Raw genomic sequence first — 24,102 nt, forward strand, 5'->3', positions numbered from 1 at the left:
GCGGCCGCTCAGCAATCCTGAGCGGGCGCTCAGCTTCCTGAGCGGTCGCTCAGCAGAGCTGAGCTGAGCGGGCGCTCAGACCCCTTCTGGAAAATACTCTGTTTTTGCTCCCGTTCTTTGCTACATTCTGCTCCTAACTTCCCCCTAGCAATGCCAAGCATACACTAAGGCTTATTCTTGACGAAATCCCTCCACAAATGCAAGTAATACCCTGAAATACACAAACACTAGAAAAATGCATCAAATACACAAAATACTTGATTTCAAGATATCAATTCAAGCCATTATAAGACGTTCTAAGTGGTATAAAATGCCACTTATCACACCCCCAAACTTAAATCGATGCTTGTCCTCAAGCGTCACAGACTCAAAAACAAAACAAAAACATGCATGAATGCAATCTATATGAAATGCTGCGATCCCCCTCACTATGACCAAACCAACCCACTTACGACATCTCAACAAATGCAATTAGGCGAATAAAGATCAATCAAATCATGCAAACTAACATACAGCCAGAAATGTGGTGTGTGTGGATGCTTAACAAATATGCTTCAAAACTAGATCAATTATCATAACTCGACTATCCTCAAGGTAATCACATGATTATATGAAGAATAAATTTCTAGGCACAAAATGACTTATAACAATTCAAGATTACTGGAGCTTATTACGGAATCATGCTTATTATTTAACACAACAAACAAATGCTTATTTGACCGTGCAATGAGTGAGGTCCACAAAAGACTTATGCAATGGCATCCATTTAGCGAGCGTTAGGTTAGCGGATCCCGGACTATAAAAGCCTTAGGTCACTAGGCACAAAGTCCCCTAAGAACTTAATAACTCGAATACCAAAGAGCCCACTCGTGATCAATTATGCATTAACTCTTTATTATTTTTTTTCTTTGTTTTCTTCTTTTTTTTCTCTTTTTTTTTCTTTCTATTTTTTTCTTCTTTTTTCAAATTTCTGAGCAAGTGTGTTTCGCTCCATCTTGCTCAACCCTAGACTACTCGCATAAAAATATGAGCCGGCTACTAGCCATTTGACGCCTAGCCACACTTAGCAATGAATTCCACTTTTTACTCCAATTTTTCTTTTCATGCCTTTTATCACTAAGAACCTATTATAAATTCTAATCATAATCAATAGATTAACCTTGAAAACCATCAAACCATGACAACAATCTAGTCCTTAAGCATTCTCTAAGACTTAGTGAATTACAAGTGTTTCTAGCATGCATGTCAACCTACAAGACTCAACATCACTCTAACATTATCACTACACTCGCATCAACATCACAAATCAATTAGTAAAGCAACGCAAAAGGGATCATGGTAAATACATGAGCTAAATGGCATGATAAATAAAGCAATAAAATAAAATAAAATAAAATAAAAACTATATGGCAAAAATATGCAGTTATATGAATTAAACTATCATGAATATGCAACTAAATGACACACACACAAAATATTCCTTAACTATCACCCCCAAACTTAAAATCTTCATTGTCCCCAGTGAAGGTAGTAGAAAGGAACACAGGGTATACCTACTCGGAGAAATCATCATCACCCTCAGAGGGTGGAGTATCAGGAGGCGGATACGCAGAGTCCTCACCAAAAACGGGCCACTGGATGTCAGCTCCAAGGCCTCTAAAAGCAGTCTTAAGTGCAAGGGTGAGCTCCTGAGCAAACCGGCTCTGCGTCTCGTACATAACATCCATCCTCCTCGACAGCCTCCTATATTGGGCATCAGCCATCCCAGCACCCTTCTGAGCTCTAGAAAAGCCTGCCTCATCACGCCCCGGTCTCGCCATGGTAGCACCAGCTGCTGGACGCCCTCTTGGAAGATGATAACCTATCCCATGCTCTTCGGGCTCTCCACCAGTCCACTCCTGCATCGAACTCAGAGTCCCGGAATCAATAGGAGCGGCCGACAGCTGCAACTGCTCGTGAGAAGGCCACTGAACTCCCATTGCTCGGCAAAGCTTTGTAACTGTAGATGCATAAGGGATATTCATGTGCTTCGCTCCCCTCAAAAACTTCAGAATTCCTTGGTAGATGAACTCACCAAGGTCCACATAGTACTCCTCATTCAAAATACCCCATAACAACTGTGCTCGCTCAACTGTAATCTCATGTGCATGTGAAGTAGGCAGAATATTAGCACAAATAAAGGCATTCCATGCACGGGCATACCTATTCATCGCAATCGCCGAAAAATGATGATACTCGTTAATCCCAGTCTTGAAAGTCCAAACCGTATCCGGCCTACATAGAGTAGCACAAATCAAATCCAATTCAAAATCTTCAGCAGTCTTCTCGTTCCAATTCTCCTCCGTGGGCTTCCTCTGGTGCTGCCCAATCATACGATGAATCGCCTTAGGATGATAATCCACCGTCAGTCCACGCACAACAGAAAACCCATTCTTTTCAGCTTTCGCATTCGCATAGAACTCGCGAACCACGCTCATCGGAACCGCCTCCGGTGACTCACAGAAAGAAATCCAACCCTTTTCAGCAATCATTGGCAACAACTCACCATCCCACCCCGATGGTAAGAATCCCCTCTCCTTCAAAATTGGCTTACCCAGAAGCCTAGTATACTCCTCCTCAGCAGCCCTATCAAACAAACGAGGTCTCGCAGCAGTACCCCTCGAAGAATCAGCAGTAGGAACAGTGCTGCTGCTATCAATCATCCTGGATCTCTTGGGTGCCATTGAAACTGAGAAAAAGTGCTTAAGATTTGTGTTTCTGTATATGGGAGAGAGTTTAAGGTTTGAAAGTGTATGGGGGAGTATATGGAATAGTTGTATGTATATATAGGGTAAAGATTAGGTTTAAAATTTGATTAGGAGTGGGGTTGAGGGTTAAAAACGTGGGTTTATGGGAAAATAGCTCATGGGTTGTGGGTTTGTGTTTTTGTATTTTCTGATTTTTTTTGGATTTTTATTAAGCTTAAAAAAATTTCAGGCAGTCGGGCCCTGAGCGGTCGCTCAGCAGAGCTGAGCGGGCGCTCAGGGACCTTCTGGAAAAAAAAATTCTTGGCCTGGTTTTTCATATTTTTTGTGGTTTTGGATAAGTTACTAACTTCTAAGAGTTCCTATAACAACAAATCATGGGTTGCCTCCCAAGAAGCGCTTATTTTTCGTCATTAGCTTGATGTAGGGTACTTCGCTCAAGTTGACAATAAAACGGCACTAACCACTTCCCGGTTTGCCGTGTCCCCATAGTAATGCTTCAAACGCTGACCATTAACCTTGAATGCTTGGCCCAGATCATTCTCAAAAATCTCCACCGCTCCATGTGGAAACACAGTTTTGACAATAAAAGGTCTAGACCACCTTGATTTCAACTTTCCAGGAAAAAGTCGGAGATGAGAGTTGAATAAAAGAACTTGCTGCCCCTGCACAAATGACTTAGGATATAGCTTCATGTCGTGCCACCTTTTCACTTTTTACTTGTACATTTTGTTATTCTCGTACGCTTGGAGTCGAAATTCATCAAGTTCATTTAGTTGAAGCATTCGCTTCTTTCCAGCTGCATATAGATCAAGGTTCAACTTCTTCAACGCCCAATAGGCTTTATGCTCAAGCTCCACATGTAAATGACATCCCTTATCATAAACAAGTTGAAACGAGGACATCCCAAATGGAGTCTTGTATGTTATTCTGTAAGCCCAAACAGCTTCATCGAGCTTTAAAGACCAATCCTTCCTTGACGGACAAACAACTTTCTCTAGAATGCACTTGATCTCTCTATTAGACACTTATGTTTGACCATTTGTTTGCGGGTGATAGGCAGTAGCAACACGATGATTCACATTGTAGCGCTGCATCATAGAAGTGAACTTACGGTTGCAGAAATGCGACCCCTCATCACTTATGATTACTCGTGGCGTTCCAAACCTTGTGAAAATCTGCTTATGAAGAAAATTCAACACTACCTTTTCATCATTCGTCGGTAGAGCCTTGACTTCTACCCATTTTGAGACATAATCAACTGCCAGCAAGATGTACTGATTATTGCAGGACGAGATAAATGGCCCCATGAAATCGATTCCCCAAACATCAAAGACCTCGACTTCAAGCATCACATTTAACGGCATCTCATCCTTCCTCGTAAGATTCCCCACTCTTTGGCAACGATCACACCTTAAAACGAACTGATGAGCATCCTTAAACAAAGTAGGCCAGAAAAAACCTGCTTGCAGAATACGAGCTGCCGTCTTCTCACCACCATAATGTCCCCCATAACCTGTGGAGTGGCAGTCTCGTAATATCCCCTCCGTCTCACAGAATGGGATACATCTCCTGATGATCTGGTCAGCTCCCTGTCTAAACAAATACGGTTCATCCCATATATACCACTTCACCTCATGCAGAAACTTCTTCTTTTGAGCTGTATTCATATTAGGAGGCATTATATTACTGACAAGATAGTTCACAATATCTGCGAACCATGGCTCTTCTTCCTGAACTGTGAACAACTGCTCATCCGGAAAAGATTCGTTGATCAATGTCTTATCATATGAAGTAGAATCGGGATTCTCCAATCTAGAGAGATGGTCAGCTACTTGATTCTCAGTACCTTTTCGATCCTTAATCTCTAACTCAAATTCCTGTAGCAAGAGCACCCAACGAATAAGTCTAGGCTTCGAATCCTTCTTGGAAACCAAATAGCGAATGGCCGCATGATCAGTGAACACTGTCACCTTTGTCCCAAGTAAATAAGATCGAAATTTTTCGAAACCAAAGACTATAGCCAAGAGCTCCTTCTCAGTAGTGGTGTAGTTCTTTTGAGCTCCATTTAAAGTCTTACTAGCATAGTAGACCACATGAAAGAGATTATTCTTGCGCTGCCCAAGAACTGCGCCCACCGCATAATCACTCGCATCACACATCATCTCAAAAGGCTCTGTCCAATCAGGTGCCATAATAATTGGTGCAGTTATCAAACTCTTCTTGAGAGTCTCGAATGCTGTCAAGCATTCATCATCGAATTTGAAAGGCACATCCTTCTCGAGCAAGTTGCACAACGGCTTTGATATCTTTGAGAAGTCCTTGATGAAACGCCGATAAAAACCCACATGACCAAGAAAACTATGGATTCCTTTCATAGAAATAGGTGGTGGAAGATTTTCAATGACTCCCACCTTGGCCTTGTCCACCTCGAGACCCTTGCTAGATACCTTATGCCCAAGAATAATGCCTTCACGCACCATAAAGTGACATTTTTCCCAATTGAGCACCAAATTAGTTTCCACACACCTTTTGAGCACCGCACGAAGATTGTTCAAACATTCATCATACGAATGTCCAAAGACGGAGAAGTCGTCCATGAACACTTCGACATTATTTCCAATCATATCAGAGAATATAGCCATCATACATCTCTGAAAAGTGGCCGGTTCCCCACATAAGCCAAACGAAACTCTGTGAAAAGCAATTGTGTCAAATGGACAAGTGAAGGTAGTCTTTTCTTGATCCTCTGGTGCAATACATATCTGATTATACCCCGAATAGCCATCCAGAAGACGATAATACTCATAACCGGCCAACTTGTCAAACATTTGATCAATAAATGGAAGAGGGAAGTGATCCTTCCTCGTGGCCTTGTTCAACTTTCTGTAGTCCATGCATACCCTCCATCCTATGACTGTTCGAGTGGGAATGAGCTCGTTCTTCTCATTTACTACCACAATAATACCTCCTTTCTTCGGTACACATTGCACGGGGCTCACTCAAGAACTGTCAGAAATAGGATATATGATTTCTGTATCCAGCCACTTCAGAATTTCTTTCTTCACTACTTCTTTCATGATAGGATTAAGTCTTCATTGTTGCTCCACCGTTGGCTTACTACCTTCCTCTAGCAGAATTTTATGCATGCAGTACGAAGGGCTGATCCCCTTGATATCTGCTATAGTCCATCCGATAGCCGATTTGAATCATTTCAAGATCCTCAAGAGCTTGTCCTCCTCACTACCTGAAAGGTCAGATGCAATAATAACATGTAAAGTAGATGCATCACCTAAAAAGCATACCTCAAATGTTCAGTCAATGGTTTAAGCTCCAAGGTAGGTGCTTCCTCAATAGATGGTTTGAGCTTTCCTTAAGCATTTTTGAGGTCAGAAGTACCAAGAGATTCAAATGGCATGTCTAGCTTTCGCCTCCAAGGAGAAGCATTTAGATATTGTAATTGCTCATTGCCATCCTTATCATCACTGTCAAAGTCCCCCACTAAGGCTTTCTCTAATGCATCAGACATTAGCATATGATCAAGTTCTGAAGTAACCGCAGAATCAATCAAATCCACCTTTAATCACTCCTCTTCTTCTGTAGGGAATTTCATCGCTTTGAATACATTGAATGTCACATCCTGATCCTGCACCCTCATAGTAAGTTCACCTTTCTGCACATCTATTAAGGTACGGCCTGTAGCCAAGAAAGGTCTCCCCAAGATTATGGGAATCTTTTTATCTTCCTCGAAATCCAGAATAACCAAGTCTGCAGGAAAGAAGAGTTTATCCACCTTTACTAGCACATCCTCCACTATGCCTCGTGGATATATAATAGAACGATCAGCCAATTGTGGAGACATGTAGTTAGGCTTTGGATCAGGCAAATTCAACTTTTTGAAGATAGACAACGGCATCAAATTGATGCTTTCTCCCAAATCGCACAGGCATTTGTCAAAAGACAACTTGCCGATGGTGCAAGGAATGGTGAAGCTACCTGGATCTTTAAGCTTTTGAGGTAATTTTTGTTGCAGCACAGCACTACACTCTTCCGTTAGAGCAACGGTCTCAAGGTCATCCGGTTTCACCTTCCTTGAAAGAATACTCTTCATAAATTTTGCATAACTAGGCATTTGCTCCAGAGCCTCAGCGAAAGGTATGTTGATGTGAAGTTTCTTGAACACCTCCAGAAACTTACCGAACTGCTTATCCAGCTTTTGTTGTTGCAATCTCTTAGGGAAAGGTGGTGGAGGATAAAGTTGTTTCTCCCCTGTATTACCCTCAGGCAGAGTGTGTTCAACAGTAGTCTTCCTTGGTTCCACCGCTTTCTCCTTTTGCTTAGCTTCTGCATCACCAACTTCAGCTTCTCTGTCTTTTGCTTTTTCAGCATCAACAACTTTTCCAGACCTTAAGGTAATAGCCTTGACTTGCGCTTTAGCTTCCTTTCTGCCTGGCACTTCAGTATCACTGAGAAGTGTGCCAGGTTGATGATTGAGCACTACATTGGCTATTTGACCGATTTGATTCTCCAAGGTCTTGATAGAAATAGCCTAACTTTTGCACAACAGCTTGAGTTCCTCAAAATCAGCACTAGAAGGTGGAGCTGCACCTCCTTGTTGAGGATATGATTGTCTTTGAGCATAATGTTGTGGTTGCTGGAATCCTGGTGAATTAAACTGTTTACTTATGCCTTGCTGATATGGTTGCTGAATAGCATTTTGATTATTGCTCCAACTGAAATTGGGATGATTTCTGTTGTTAGGATGATAAGTAGCTGGCACAGGCTGCTGTGGTCGCTGATAATTGTTCACATACTGAACAGATTCATTAACAAGAGAACATTGATCCGTAGCATGAGAACCTGGACAAAGCTCACGAACCATAGCTACTGAGTGACTCCATAGGTGGCATAAGAATCGACCTTCATAGACAGCGCTTGGAGCTGCGCTGCAATAGCTGTAGCTGCATCAACTTCCAGAATATCTGCTACCTTTCCAGGCATCATGCTTTGAGTTGGGTTTTGATGCTCATTTGCATCCATAGTCTTAATAAGATTATAAGCCTTAGTATAGCTTTTGGCCCACATGGCGCCTCCAGCTAGTGCATCGAGCATGGGCCGAGATTGAGCCCCCAAACCATTATAAAAACCAGTGATCACCATCCAGTCAGGCATACCATAATGTGGACACTTTCTCAACATCTCCTTGTAACGCTCCCAAGATTCGCACATGGATTCTGTACGCTGCTGCGCAAACTGGGTAAGAGCACTTCTCATAGCTGCAGTCTTCGCCATTGGATAGAACTTTACCAGAAACTTTTACGCAAGATCTTGCCAAGTAGTGATGGACCCAGCTGGTTCAAAATATAACCAGTCCTTAACTTTATCCCTCAATGAGAATGGGAAAAGCCTCAACTTGATAGCCTCATCAGTCACACCATTATATTTGAAAGTACTACAGATCTCGACAAAATTCCTGATGTGCATGTCGGGATCTTCAATAGCAGCACCTCCGAAAGAAACAAAATTCTGCACCATCTGAATAGTGCTCAGCTTGATTTCAAAAGTGTTAGCCTGAATAGCCGGGTGAAGGATGCTTGACTGAATGTCATCAATTTTAGGTCGAGAAAAGTTCATAAGAGCTGGATCTGCTGGAACTATACGATCACCCATGATTACTGGTTCTTTCTGCTCACTCTCTGTATCCGAATCTTCAAAATCTATCTTCTCCAGAATATCAAAAACTTCATCTGTCTCCTCAGCCGTATCTAAAGTCCTCTTGAGAGTATGAGAATGTGTTTGCATAAACGCTCGCTAAGGTACCTGAAACACAACCGGAAATAATAAGTAACACTTCTTAATCAATGAGTCCTAATGACCACTGATGGTAAGTACATAAACTAAACAAATTCGTCGAGTCCCCGGCAGCGGCGCCAAAAACTTGTTAGGGTGGAAAATACGCGCTAATAATACACGCAATTATACGCGTTCACAAGTAATATAGAATACTTTCTAGTTCCTTCCCACAGAGACTCAGACTAATTATGTTCAATTAACACTCACTCACCAATGTATAATTACTTCTCAATATCAAGACAATAACGCTTAGATTTGATTAACTAATTATTAACTACAATTAACTACGTGAATTTAACACTTAATTGACACTTGAATTAACAATATTAAACACACATGAGATCATAACTTCATTACTACTTCCTTCAATAATTATTGTTATTACCCTTAGCATGTAACGGTGATGATATTAATCGAACAACACGAAACTGATAAAAGCCAACTTTTATTGTACTAATACCATTCTACCAAGCATCCACAATTAAGATAGAAGTTGAATAGGCATCAATTATGTTGAGACACTATATGTCTACAGAATTTGACAATATAACGATTTAAGCACAAGTTATTCCTTATGATTACACAGGGAAAATAAAACGGTTAGGGTTACCCACTAATCATGCATACACATACATGAACCTATGCTAGCATGGCAAGTTCTAAACCTCAAGATCCACTGTCGCTTCACAAGAGATTAACACCCTATCTTATATGTTCACGACGCACATAAGACAAATAAGCACAACCAATACTAGACATCATACAATCATCACACACTAAGGTATTAAACAACTAACTAAAGAATTCCATAACAAATCCGTTACGACCCCATGATCACGAGTAGCCCATGATAGAACTCATCGTCACCATGGGTTCATATGAAAACATGATAATAACACACGAGAATAATTAAATAAACTACTTAAATTAAACCAGAGTACGTCACAAGAGTAAATAGGTTCAAAGTAAAGAAAACTAGCATCCACTGTTATAACAAAATAAAGAATCACAAGAAACTATGCTTCCTCTTCGTTGCGGTGTGCTAAAACGGTCTTCTTCCTTATCTCCTCACTCCTTGATTGATACTACGATTTAACACCCCGTGAAACCTGAAAACTACTTATATAGGAGTCCCACAAAACCCAGCTATCTCAGAAGTTGAAAGCTCAACAGAATTAGGAGTCTAAAAATAATTATTTTAATTTACGTCCCTGAGCGGCCGCTCAGCAATCTTGAGCGGGCGCTCAGCTTCCTGAGCGGTCGCTCAGTAGAGTTGAGCGGGCGCTCAGACCCTTTCTGGAAAATACTCTATTTTTGCTCCCGTACTTTGCTGCATTCTGCTCCTAACTTCCCCCTTGTAATGGCAAGCATACACTAAGGCTTATTCTTGACGAAATCTCTCCACAAATGCAAGTAATACCCTGAAATGCATAAACACTAGAATAATGCATCAAATACATAAAATACTTGATTTCAAGACATTAATTCAAGCCATTATAAGATGTTCTAAGTGGTATAAAATGCCACTTATTAATGATTTTAACAGAATCTTTGATCAATTTATCCAACTGTTTGACATGATCAGTTAGAGTAGATGTTGTTTCAGTCTTCTTGTGGAAGAAATACACCCAAGTGTATCTTGTGAACTCATCCACTATAACCATAGCATATTTCTTCTTTGCAATAGACATGACATTGACTGGACCAAATAGATCAACATGCAGTAGGTGATAAGGCTCAATAATTGATGATTCATTTTTTCTCTTGAAAGAAGATTTTCTTTGTTTTGCCTTCTGACATGAATCACAAAGGCCATCAGGAGCAAATAGTGTTTTTGACAGTCCTCTCACAAGATCTTTCTTTACAAGCTCATTTATTTTGTTGAAATTTAAATGAGAGAGTTTCTTGTGCCAATTCCATCTTTCTTCAATTGATGCTCTACTCAACAGACAGATTGCAGAACCATCAGTACTTGTTGAAAGTATGGCTTCATAAATGTTACCATGCCTGTATCCTTTCAGAACCACTTTGCCTGTAGAATTACTTATAACTTCACAGTGTTCTTCAAAGAAATCCACATGATAACCTCTATCACATATTTGACTTATACTCAACAGATTGTGTTTAAGTCCTGAGACTAGAGCTATTGTTTCAATGATGACATTCCCAAGATTGATCTTGCCATATCCCAGAGTTTTCCCCATGTTTCCATCTCCATAAGAAACTTCTGGGCCAGCTTTCTCCACAAAGTCTGATAGCAGGGCTTTATTTCCAGTCATATGTCCTGAACATCCACTATCTAGAAGTAGGATGTTCTTCTTGTTGCCCTGCAATCACAAAGACCACTAATGGTTAGTTTTAAGGACCCAGACTTGCTTGGATCCTGTGGCCTTTTTAAGTTTGTTAACATTTGCAGCGGATTTAGCATCAGAGTTTATGCTAACATTTTTCTTATCAGATTTTACAGTATCAGACTTTGCATCATACTTTACACTAGAAGGAATTAAAGCAACTTTCTTCACAGAAGGTTTTATCTGATAATAATCATAGTACAAACTATGATATTCCTTACAAGTATAAATGGAATGCCATATACTACCACAATGTAAACAAGGATTTTGTGGCTTAAACCTAACAGACTGACTCTTAACTCCTGACTTAGAAGGTAAGGAGTTTATATTCTTATTCTTCCTGCAAAAAGAATCCAGATGGTTAGAGTTTCCACAGTTATAGCATTTCTTTCTAGGAGCATTAGGAACAGGCATATAATTGTTGCTTTTATTCACACTTTCCTCCCCATTTCTATTTTTCCTAGCTTCCTTTACCTTGTTTACACTGGTAATCTCTTTCAGCTTATGTTTAAGTTGCTTCTTTGTCATTAAGCCTATGTTAACTTCATCTGATTTATCATGTTCTAATTTATCAGAAGTTCACTCTTCTATTACTTCTGTCTCAATATCTTTCATCTTTTCAGAATCAGACTTTACAGTTTTAGCTACAAACTTAACAGGATTTACCTTTGGCTTAGTAGTCTGTTTAACAATAATTGGCTTAACTTGTTCAGTTCCTTTTTCACTTTTCTCATCTCCATAACCTAAGCCCTCTTTCCAGTTTCCACTACTTAGTATATCCTGAGTTGCTCTGCCAGAGTTAGTCCAAGTCCTGAAAATCTCTCTCTCCTTTTCTAAATCAGTTTTTAGAGATTTATTCATTTTTAGCACTTCATCTCTAACATAGAAAGCATCATCTCTTTCTTTCTGAGTTTGATGGAACATGACTAACTCTTTTTCTAAATAATCATTCCTCTTTTTAAAAGCAAGATTTTCAGAAGTTAATCTCTCACATGTTAAAGTTTGATCTCTGTAACTAATAAACATGGTTTTAAGATATAATCTCAACTCAGTAATATCATCAGTATGAAAGGCATAAGTTATTTGAGGTACCTTTAACTCAGAAGCATCAGAACTGCTATCAGCATTTGCCATCAAGGCATAGTTCTCCTCATCTTCAGCTGTGTATTCACTTTTCTCCTTTGGTATGATCTTTGCTGGCTGATCTGCAACCACAACAGAGAGCTTGGTTGGCTTATGCGGTCCTTCATAAATTCTGTCAAGATATTCTAGATCTCTAGCTTCAAGAAATATAGCCATCTTCACTTTCTATATGGGATACTCAGAAGGTCTCAGTATGGGAACCCTGATAGTCTCATATCGACTATGGGTTTGAGTCTTTAGAGTTTCTTCAGTTTTATCAGGCTTGGTTGGATTTTCTGCTTCTTCAAACATGATTGTTTTGGATCTTTACTGTATGTGTGTTAACAGATAGGCTCTGATACCACTTGTTAGGTCACAAAACACTGTAGAAGGGGGTTGAATACAGTGTAGAATACAATCAAATCGATTTAGAACACAAGTAATAGAAAATAGATGTATTCGATATAATAAACTGTTACAATGGAACTGTTCTCTCTCAGTGATGAACAAATATCACGAGAGCTGCTAGGTTACAATGTATGATTTTCTCGATGATCGTAACTCTTATAGAGTAAACCTATGTCTGTGTTTATATAGACACACAGTTACAAGATAACTTCTAATTGATATGGAATATAATTCTGTCTCCTAAAATATATCAATCAGATATCTTATATAATTCTTCTAGTCCTCTGACTTTTTCCTTACATATCTTCTTCTTGTATTAGTCTCGATCTTCTTTCCTGTAAATCAGCTTCCTTCCTTAACTGTTAGTCCTCCACTACTTAAGTTCTGATATATATCTTCTGATATTATCTTTAGATAATCTAAGTCCTGATATCTTTAAGTCATGATTCCAGTAAGAACTGATATTTCCTGTTAGTTAAGATCTGAAAACTAAACATAAAACATATTAGACATGACATCTCAAATATATCCAACATAACCCATCCTTAAAAAGGTATCATGAAGCAAGATATCCACTAAAGCACCATTATCTACGAGGACCCTCTTCACCGGGTTGTTCCCTATTATTGGTGTTATGACCAGCGGGTCATCATGAGGAAATTTCACACCCTCCAAGTCAGAATCATCAAATGCCATTGTTACTCCTATCCTTGCCCTCATCGGGGCTTCCCCAACAATATGCATAACTTCTCTGATATATGCTTTCCTGGAGTTCCTGGAAAACACGGCAGCAGTTGGTCCTCCAAAAATTGTGTTTGTCACAGGCCCTCGGGGTCGCGGTCCTCCAAAGATTGCATTTATAACCGGTCCCCTAGGCTGGGGATTCCGCCCCTGATCGTCTTGGTCCCTCTTACGATCTTCAAAGTTCTTTCTCCCATTGTTATTCCTATCTCTTTCTTCCCCAGTGTACTTGTTCAATCTTCCATTCCGAATGAGGAATTCTATTTTATCTTTCAGTTGCCTACACTCATCGGTGTCATGACCAACATCTTTGCAAAATCTACAATATTTGCTCTTATCTAGCTTGGCAGGATCAGCCTTCAATGGTTTAGGCCAACGAATATCTTGATCTTTCTCGATTTACATTAAGATCTGGCTTCTTGGAGCATTCAGCTTAGTGTATTCAGTGAACTTTTGTCCAGGACCTCCCTTCTTTGGGGTTGAATCATGATTTTGCTCAGTTCTGGGATACTTGTCCTTAGCAATATATTCCAGATCAGTTTTTCGCTTCTTGCCTCCAGTGGACTCGTTACTTACTAATGTCTTCCTCATGCTCTCCTCCACTTTGATGTACTTCCCGATCCTATCTTGGAGCTGCAACATGCTTTCAGGGGGGTGCTTGGACAAGGACATCTTGAAGAACTCATCCCTAGTTCCCTATTGCAGTGCTATCATGGCTACCTTATCATCAAGGTCCGGGACTTTTAAAGTTTCCTTTATAAAATGATTCAGATAGTCTCTCAAGGATTCCTTCGCTCCCTGCACAATGCTCATGAGGGATGCTGAACTTTTCTCATGCACTCTCCCACTGATGAACTGCTTAATAAAAGCCTGACTTAATTCTCTGAAGGACCCAATAGAATTCGGGGGCAAATGACTATACCATCTTTGAGCCATACCCGACAGGGTTTGAGGAAAGGCCCGACATTTAATAGCGTCATTCACGGGCTGCAATAACAGTGCATTAGAGAATGTCCTGACATGATTAGCGGGATCTCCCGTGCCATCATAAGCTTTGATAGTGGGCATCTTGAACTTCCTTGAGATATGGCCATTCATTATTTCTTCAGTGAATGGTGGAGTAGGATCATCAGGATCACCAAGGGGAAGAAGATTGCTTGGATCAGCTCTTGGACTACATCCCTTCTTTGTGACAAACCATCCAGGTCTATGATTGGGGCAGGATTTCTCCCCTAGGTGGTAATGGGAGTCTGGGAGTCTGGTGCGCCTCCAAGTCGTGCTTCAGCCTTTGAATCTCAGCCTCGTGGGCCTTGATTCTCTCATGCACTTCTTGGGGATTCACCCCTCCGGTGCTCCTAGGACGTTGGTTACCATCAGCCATCGGCTCTTTGCCAGCACGTCTCTTTCTTGGGGCCACTTCATCATCTGAAGATTCGTAGTCTCTCTCAGTGCAAGGACCAGAAAATTCCTGATCCTCCGGGATAGGAGCCAAACCTTGTATGTAGGGGGTGTTCGCCCCCGTGCTTCACTTCGTCCAGCATGTCCACTTCCTCCAACCTCGGGGTAAAGGGGCATGCCATAAGGGGGTTAGTGATCACAATAGTTGAATACTCATACCCAACGGGTCGAGAATCCATAGGTATATGCAGCTGTTGAAGTTGGGGATTCGTCCTTTGAGGAGCCGAGGGAATCGTTCCTTGAGGTTGAGGTTCAGTTGCCCCTACCTTGGCTCCTTCTTGGGTGGCGGCATAGGTTGAAAGCGGAGGCACCTCCATGGTTGACGAAATCATTTGGGTTGTCCCTGCAGGTGTTCCTCTTTCAAGGGCGCTGCTTCCTCTTCGTGTTCGCGCCATGGTTGTTGTTGTGTTTTCCCACAGATGGCGCCAAATGTTATGGATCAAAAACTAAGGTATACTAATTGATGTGTTTATAACTAGGGAACGTGAGCTTCGAGGCTCGATTTGACTGCTCTTATGTTTCGTGACTCGATCTGCCTTACAAGATGCCTACGTACCTTGCTGTATGCCAAGGATCAAGTCAAAAAACGTAGTTCTGATTTGTGGGATAAGGCCCCTTATATAGATATTGGGAGTCCTTGAATTGGACTTGGTTTAGGAGACTTGGTGGTCAAGTCTCAGGATTAGAATGGACTTTGGAGTCCTAAGAGGTAGGAAGCTGATTCCTTATCCCACCAGGTTCCTTGGAGACCAATCTACAAGGATTTATTTCTCCACTAGGACTCATTTTATCAACTGACTTATCCCTTATTAATTAATTACGAAATTAATTAATATTCAGGGTTTTGGGCCTTCTCAAATGGGCCTAGCTATTGGCCCAATTCTGATATGATTAATGCAATATTAATTATATACCCAGGCCTTATTTTCTTCCCTATCACCCAATTTTTGTTTCTTTAAGATCTACTCTCAGTTTATGGCAACTCTTCATCACTTTCAAGTTGCAAGGGATATAGTCAAACTTGTCACAGAATGAGTAGGGATCATTTGCATCTGCTTCATTGTACTTGCATGCTCCTTCAGCTGGCTTGCTAACAACCTTTTTACAAAGGTGAGTTAGATGATTTACAGAGTCACATTTTTCACACTTGTTTCTTAGAGCATCTGCAACATAAGCAAAATTATTGCTTTTGTTTATCCCAATTTTCCCATTTCTATTTTTCTTCTTCTTTCTTGCATCTTCAATCTTGGTTTCTTTGACAAGTGTCTTGGAACTTTGTTTGTCCATGAGCTTCTATTCAGCTTTGGAAGATGAAGTTGATTTTGTATTTTTCTTCTCTTTATCTTCATCAGCAATTTCTTGCTTGATAATCAACTCTTCTTCACTGAAATTAACTTCACATGCCTTGAACATAGGTGAGACAATCTTTTTCAGCATTGCTGGAACATTTTCATTTTTTGTTGCTTTTCCTTTGTCACCTATATCTTTCTTTTTGTTGTTCAAGGCATCATAGTCAAGACCAATAACAATATTTGCACATGGATTGTTTTTCTCATGGTACTGTCCAACTAACTCAAATGCATTCTTGAAGGATTTGAACTTAACTTTATTCTTTTCCAGCTTCTCCCTTAGCACTGCTTCAATTTCACTTGCACACTTGAGCTTATTCTTCAGATATGCATTTTCCTGTCTTACAGTTTCAAACTCCACCAACAATAATTCAACTTCTTGTTTCTCACTTTCAAGCTTCTCATTTAGCTTTGTCAGTCTACTAACTTCTTCATTAGCAGCAACCATACTTGTATGTATGTGAAACATTTCTGTGCTCATCTTTTCTATAGTTTCCTTATATTGATTCACATTTAAATCAATGGTAGTGAGAGTTGGTACCTGTGATTTTGATGAGGATGATTCTCCTTGCTCCAAGGCCATTAAAGCATAGTTTCCAACTTCCTCGTCTTCATCATTATCAGAATCATCCCAACTTTTTCCTTTTGTAATATAAGCTTTACTTTGTTGTTTCTTTAGAAGAGCTTCATATTTTGCTTCCAGTTCAAGATAAGCTTTGTCTTTCTTTGCTTTCTTGGGTTTCCTGCATTCTGTAGCAAAATGGCCTAGTTCATCACAGTTGTATCACCTTATCTTAGATCTGTCAACAGATCTAGTTTTGTAACCATTCTTGCTATCAGAAGTGTACTTCCCTTTTCCTTTCCAGCTGTTGTCTTTGTTGAAAGACTGTCCTTTACCTTTGAAGTATCTTAGCTTCTTTACTCTAATGTTAGAGAATTTTCTAGACAAATAGGCCATTGACTGATCTAGCTCATCCAGTTCATCAAGAGTGTAGAACTCATCTTCTTCCAATTCCAGAATGACTTGTTCCTGTGAATCATTTGTTCTTTGCTCACTTGGTGAGGCAACTAGAGTTTGAAATCTTGGCTCATCATTGGATGTTTGTCTTTCATTTACAATTAAAGCACTTGAACCACCTACAACATGTCCTTGACCAGATCTCAATGATTTCCTTTGAATCATTTCTAGTTCATATATTTTAAGAATTCCATATAGAACTTCCAGTGTTATTCTGCTCAAGTCTCTCCCTTCCCTGATTGCTGAGATTTTCTATTCCAAATGATCAGGGAGAGTAAACAAGAACTTTAAGTTCACTTCTTCAGCTTTATAGTATTTTTCATGGAGCGCAAGTCATTTATCAGCTTATTGAATCTTTCAAACAAATCAGTTACACTTTCTTTTGGCTTGGCCATGAAACCCTCTAATTGTGAAATCAGTATCCTTCTTTGGTTAGATCTAACTTCCTTAGTTCCCTCACAGAGTATTTCAATCTTTTCCTAGATTTGCTTAGCAGTGTCACAGTTGGCAATATTGTTGTACATTATATTATCAAGTGACTCTATCAATATCAGTTGCAAGCCACTATCCAGGGAAACTTTCTCTTTTTCAGGCTCAGAGTACTCAAAAGGGTCTTTTGGAGCATAATGAGATGGAATGACCATATCACCATCTGTTGTTTCTTCAACTCTCACCATAGGAGTGAAGGGCCCATTTTTGAGAATCTGAATATACAGTAGACTGGCCATCGATAAACAACAACATTTTCTTTTTCCAAAGAGTGTAGTTAGCTTTGTCAAAGGTAGGAATTTTGATACTACTAATCTTCTGTGTATTCATTCTTCCAAGATCTTGAATCTGTTTACTTTTAGATTTTGCTCTGATACCACTTGTTATTAAATGAATAACACACAGGGGGTGAATGTGTTTTACTATTTTTATGTTTTTCTTGAACTTTTTATAATTGAACAAAGTAAATTAAATCTTGTAGTGAAATGTGTTACTGCAGAAATTAAACATGCAATAATAAAGAACACAGATCTTTTCAAAACTCACTTAATTTTATATTAAAATTAAGAATGTTTTGCTACAAAATTTCTAGGCTCTTTGTTGATAAAGAGCTTAGCTTCTTCTTGAGAGTGTTACAAGATTTTCTTTCTAAATTGTTACAACTGACTAAAGGACCAGTGTTAAATTTATAATTTAGTTAATTGTTGGTTTACACAGTGTACAATAAGATATGCTATTAGCTTTAGTAAACTGTCACTTGTCATTTCCATTTTAGGAAAAGTGTATCTTTCATTTTCGGCTTAGAATATCTTAGCATCCTGTGTTTACTTTGATCTTCCTTTGTCAGTTAATCTTCACCATTGATCTTGCACATCCTTCAAGCTTCTTTTCGTATACTTGTCAATCCAGCTGTTTGGATTGTTTGTTGATTGTAAATCTTGGATATTGAACTGGTCTGCAATTTTGTACTTTGAGATTTTACCTCGAGATCTCCATTTGGTCTATAGAGAACTTGACATCTTGATAAGTATATTGGCTTATCGAGATCTCTAATACTCCATAGTTAATTTGACTTGTAGAGGTCTCTAAGTTCTCTATAAAAGAATTTGGCTTGTCGAGATCTCTAGTCTTCATATCTTCACTTTGACTTATCGATATCTCTGAGTTCTCTAGTGATTTATTGACTTATCGATAACTCAGAGTTCTCTAGTCAAATCTGACTTGTCGATAACTTAGAGTTCTCTAGTGAATTTTGGCTTATCGATATCTCTGAGTTCTCTAGTAGAATTTGACTTATCGATAAGTCAGAGTTCTCTAATGAATGTTGACTTGTCGATAACTCTGAGTTCTCTAGTGAAGAAATGACTTGTCGATATCTCCAATTTTCATGTCTTCAATTTGGCTTGTCGATATCTCTGTGAGTTCTCTAGTAGCTTTTCTTGACTTCTTGATAAGTCATTTGGAGTTCTCGAGTGACTTCTCTATAACACTAAATCTGTGACTTATAGAGATCTTTGACTTAGAGTAACTACTAGAAAAATGCCCTTAGACATCGGTTATAAACCGATATCTTTTTTCTTTCAAAACTGATGTCTTCGCATGTGTAGAGAAAGGTAGGGGGTCTTTAACATCGGTTTTTAGCTGATGTTAAAGATGTACACAGACATCGGAGTTTTGAGCAAACTGATGTATAATTGGCCCTTTTTTGAATAAAATGTTTAAACTAGATTGTCAAAAATGGTATTTATGAGGTTAAATACCATTTTAAACATATAACAGGGAAGCACTTTTAACTGATAGACATCAGATTCTTAAACAAATCGATGTCTTGGTCCTTATTTTACATCGGTTTATTTTCTAAACCGATGTTAGACATGTATTATAACATCAGTTTTAGTTTAAGAAGCGATGTGAAACTTCTACTTTAACATCGATTTTATTTCATTTTACTTTTATGTACTTGCACAAAGCGATGTATTTTAACATTGTAGACATCTTTTTCTTTCCAATAATTCGATTTAATTTGTTAGTTTAGACATCATTTTTAGTTTGAGTAGGTGATGTGTTTTTAGTTGATTCACATCAGTTTTATAACAAGAACCGATGTTTGAGTTTTTATTTTTTAAAAATAAGCCTGTGCATTTGTGCATAAACCCAGAAAAAGCAAAAACAATATCAAATGAACATCCAACAAACAACCAAATTATATACTAAATCAACATGTCTACAACCAAAATCCAACCGCATTCTCCGACAACCAATATTTAACCATTCGGACGTCCAACAAACAACCAACATCCATATCAACAACCAAAAACCAATCCACCCATCCATAATCATCTCCATATTCCAACTAAAATTCATACAACTTAATATTTACTTCTAAAATTTACCAATATAAGAGACCACTAAAGTTTGCAAAAGCATAGGGTTCCCTTACTAGTTTGCAAAAATCAAGTCATTAAAAACTTCATATCAACTCCTAGATATATTCTGCAGCCTCCATTCGCACCTCGTCAAGCTCGTCCGTAGTATAAGACAAACGGGTCTTGGTCACCCACTAATTTTCAATAAACGTGACAAGGAATTAGCACATGAATTATGTAGAACTGTTTATTTTAACAGTTAACACGTGAATTAGATATACCTTGGTTCTAAATGTCATTTCTCTGTCGAAAATTATTTTTTTTCATATAACGCAGGATGACGTAGCCACATTCATGACCACCAGGCTGTTTGGGAGATCCCTTTACAAAACAACAAAATTAAAGTCAGAAGCAAAGAAAGGGGGACTTCGCCAATCTGGAAAAACAGACTAAATGCAAAACTTACAACAAGATTCTTTGGTTTTGCAGGCTTATTTTCCCTTCCAGTTTCGGCATTAAAAGTTTTTATTACACAACGTGATAGAATGACTCAATGTCAAAAAAATACCTAAAAATAATCTACAAGCATATATATCAAAGCCGAAACATGTTCACGTAGAGATTACCTTGACAGTGCTTTTTTCAACTTAGGAAAATGATGCGGATGAGACAAAGGATTGCAGATATAGATGTCACCCTCCCATATTATGACTAAAATCCAATATTGACTATTTTTTAAAACAAATATAATAAAGTCAGAATATGCGGAAAAAATTACCTAAAAATTAATTGTAACAAAGTAAAAATTTACTTCTCGTTATATGGCAGGAAGAATACACGATCAACATTCCCCTCTTTCAAATGGCTAGTAGCCGGCTCGTATTTTTATACGAGTAGTCTAGGGTTGAGCAAGATGGAGCGAAACGCACTTGCTCAGAAAGTTGAAAGAAAAAAAAAGAGAAAAAAAATAGAAAAGAAGAAAAGAAAAGAAAAAAGAAAATAAAGAGTTAATGCATAATTGATCACGAGTGGGCTCTTTGGTATTCAAGTTATTAAGTTCTTAGGGGACTTTGTGCCTAGTGACCTAAGGCTTTTATAGTCTGGGATCCGCTAATCTAACGCTCGCTACATGGATGCCATTGCATAAGTCTTTTGTGGACCTCACTCATTGAACGGTCAAATAAGCATTTGTTGTTATAAATAAAAAGCATGATTCCGTAATAAGCTCCAGAATCTTGAAGTATTATAAGTCACTTTGTGCCTATAATTTTTATTCTTCGTATAATCATGTGATTGCCTTAAGGATAGTTGAGTTATGGTAATTGATCTAGTTTGGAAGCATATCTGTTAAGCATCTGCACACACCACGTTTCTGGCTGTATGTTAGTTTGCATGATTTGATTGATCTTTATTCGCCTAATTGCATTTGTTGAGATGTCGTAAGTTAGTTGGTTTGGTCGTAGTAAAGGTGATCACTGCATTTCATATAGATTGCACTCATGCATGTTTTTATTTTATTTTTGAGTCTGTGACGCTTGAGGACAAGCATCGATTTCAGTTTGGGGGTGTGATAAGTGGCATTTTATACCACTTAGAATGTCTTATAATAGCTTGAATTGGTGTCTTGAAATCAAGTATTTTGTGTATTTGATGGGTTTTTCTAGTATTTGTGCATTTGAGGGTATTAGTTGCATTTCGGGAGAGATTTCATCAATAATAAGCCTTGGCATGTGTTTAGCATTGCAAGTGGGAAGATAGGAGAAGATTGCAGCGAAGAAACGGGAGAAAAACATATCAGTTTCCAGTAGGGGGCTGAGCGCCCGCTCAGCTCTGCTGAGCGACCGCTCAGGAATGCTGAGCGGCCGCGCAGGGACGGATTTCCAGAATTAATATTTTAGACTCCTATTTCAGTTTGACTTCCAACTTCTGAGTTAGCTGGGCTTTATGGGACTCCTATATAAGTAGATTTCAGGGACGTTTCACAAAGGTTGGATCGTAGTATTAATCGAAGAGCAAGGAGATAAGGAAGAAGATCGTTTTAGCACACCGCAACGAAGAGGAAGCATATTTTCTTGTGATTCTTTATTTCGTTGTAACATTGGGTGCTAGTTTTCTTTACTTTGAACCTATTTACTCTTGTGACGTACTCTGGTTTAATATAAGTAGTTTTAGTTATTATTCTCGTGTGTTATTACCATGTTTTCATATGAACCCATGATGACGATGAGTGCTATCATGGGCTAATCGTGATAATGGGGTCGTAACGAATTTACTATGAAATTCTTAGTTAGTTGTTTAATACCTTAGTGTGTGATGATTGTATGATATCTAGTATTGGTTGTGCATATTCGTCATATGTGCGTCGCGAACATATAAGATAGGGTGTTAATCTCTTTTGAAGCGACGGTGGATCTTGAGATTTAGAACTTGCCATGCTAGCATAGGTTCATGTAAGAGTATGCACGATTAGTGAGTAACTCTAACCGTTTTATTCGCCCTGTGTAATAAAAAGGAATAACTTGTGCTTAAATCGTTATGTTGTCAATTTCTGTAGACATATAGGGACTCAATATAATTGATGCCTATTCAACTTCTATCTTAATTGTGGATGTTTGGTAGAATGGTATTAGTACAATGAAATATGGCTTTTATCAATTTCGTGTTATTCGATTAATATCATCACTGTTGCATGCTAAGGGTAAGAACAATAGCTATTGAAGGAAGTAGTAATGAAGTTGTGATCTCATGAGTGTTTTAATATTGTTAATTCAAGTGTTAATTAAGTGTTTAATTCTCATAATTAATTGTAGTTAATAATTAGTTAATTAATTCTAAGTGTTATTGTCTTAACATTGAGAAGTAATCATACATTGGTGAGTGAGTTTAATTGAACATAATTAGTCTAAGTCTCTGTGGGAACGAACTAGAAAGTATTCTATATTACTTGCGAACGCGTATACTTGCGTGTGTTATTAGCGCGTGTTTTCGCTCTAACAAGTTTTTGGCGCCGCTGCCGGGGACTCGGCGTATTTGTTTAGTTTATGTACTTACCATCATTGGTCATTAGGACTCAGTGATTAAGACGTGTTACTTATTGTTTATGGTTGTGTTTCAAGTACTTTAGCTAGCGTTTATGCAAACTCATTCTCGTACTCGCAAGAGGACTTTAGATACGGCTGAGGAGACAGACGAAGTTCTTGATATTCTGGAGAAGATAGATTTTGAAGATTCGGATTCAGGAAGTGAGCAGAAAGAACCATTAACCATGGGTGATCATATAGTTCCGGCAGATTCAGCTCTTATGGACTTTTCTCGGCCCAAAATTGATGACATTCAGTCTAGCATCATGCACCCGGCTATTGAGGCCAATAACTTTGAAATCAAGCCGGGCACTATTCAGATGGTGCAGAATTCTGTTTCTTTCGGAGGTGCTGTGACTGAAGACCCCAACATGCACATAAGGAATTTTGTTGAGATCTGTAGTACTTTCAAATATAATTGTATGACCGATGAGGCTATCAAGCTGAGGCTTTTCCCATTCTCATTGAGGGATAAAGCTAAGGACTGGTTACATTCTGAACCAGCTGGGTCTATCACTACTTGGCAAGATCTTGCGTAAAAGTTTCTGGTGAAGTTTTATCCAATGGCGAAGACTGCTGCTATGAGGAGTGCTCTTACTCAGTTTGCGTAGCAACCTACAGAATCTATGTGCGAAGCTTGGGAGCGCTACAAGAAAATGTTGAGAAAGTGTCCACATCATGGAATGCCTGATTGGATGGTGATCACTGGTTTCTATAATGGTTTGGGGGCCCAATCTCGGCCCATGCTCGATGCAGCCGCTGGAGGCGCCTTGTGGGCCAAAAGCTATACTGAGGCTTATAATCTTATTGAGACTATGACTACAAATGAGCATCAAAACCCAACTCAAAGGATGATGCCTGGGAAGGTAGCAGGTATTCTAGAAGTCGATGCAGCTACAGTTATTGCAGCGCAGCTCCAAGCGCTGTCTATGAAGGTCGATTCTCTAGACACCTATGGGGTCAATCAGATAGCTATGGTCTGTGAGCTTTGTGCAGGTTCTCATGCTACGGATCAGTGTTCTCTTGTTACTGAATATGTTCAGTATATGAACCAATTATCAGCGACAGCAGCAGCCTGTGTCAGCTACTTATCATCCTAACAACAGAAATCATCCAAATTTTT

The 24,102-nt window shown here is 39.0% G+C and overlaps 1 non-coding gene across 1 annotated transcript; it reads right to left on the reverse strand.

Annotated features, from left to right (window-relative positions):
* Nucleotides 1-23,557: 23,557 nt before the first annotated feature.
* Nucleotides 23,558-23,664, reverse strand: LOC141688183 (small nucleolar RNA R71). Its single transcript, XR_012561643.1, has one exon. It is a non-coding gene; the product is annotated as a small nucleolar RNA R71 (small nucleolar RNA).
* Nucleotides 23,665-24,102: the final 438 nt, after the last annotated feature.

This window comes from Apium graveolens, chromosome 9, assembly GCF_009905375.1.
Source record: "Apium graveolens cultivar Ventura chromosome 9, ASM990537v1, whole genome shotgun sequence".
Lineage (NCBI taxonomy): Eukaryota > Viridiplantae > Streptophyta > Magnoliopsida > Apiales > Apiaceae > Apium > Apium graveolens.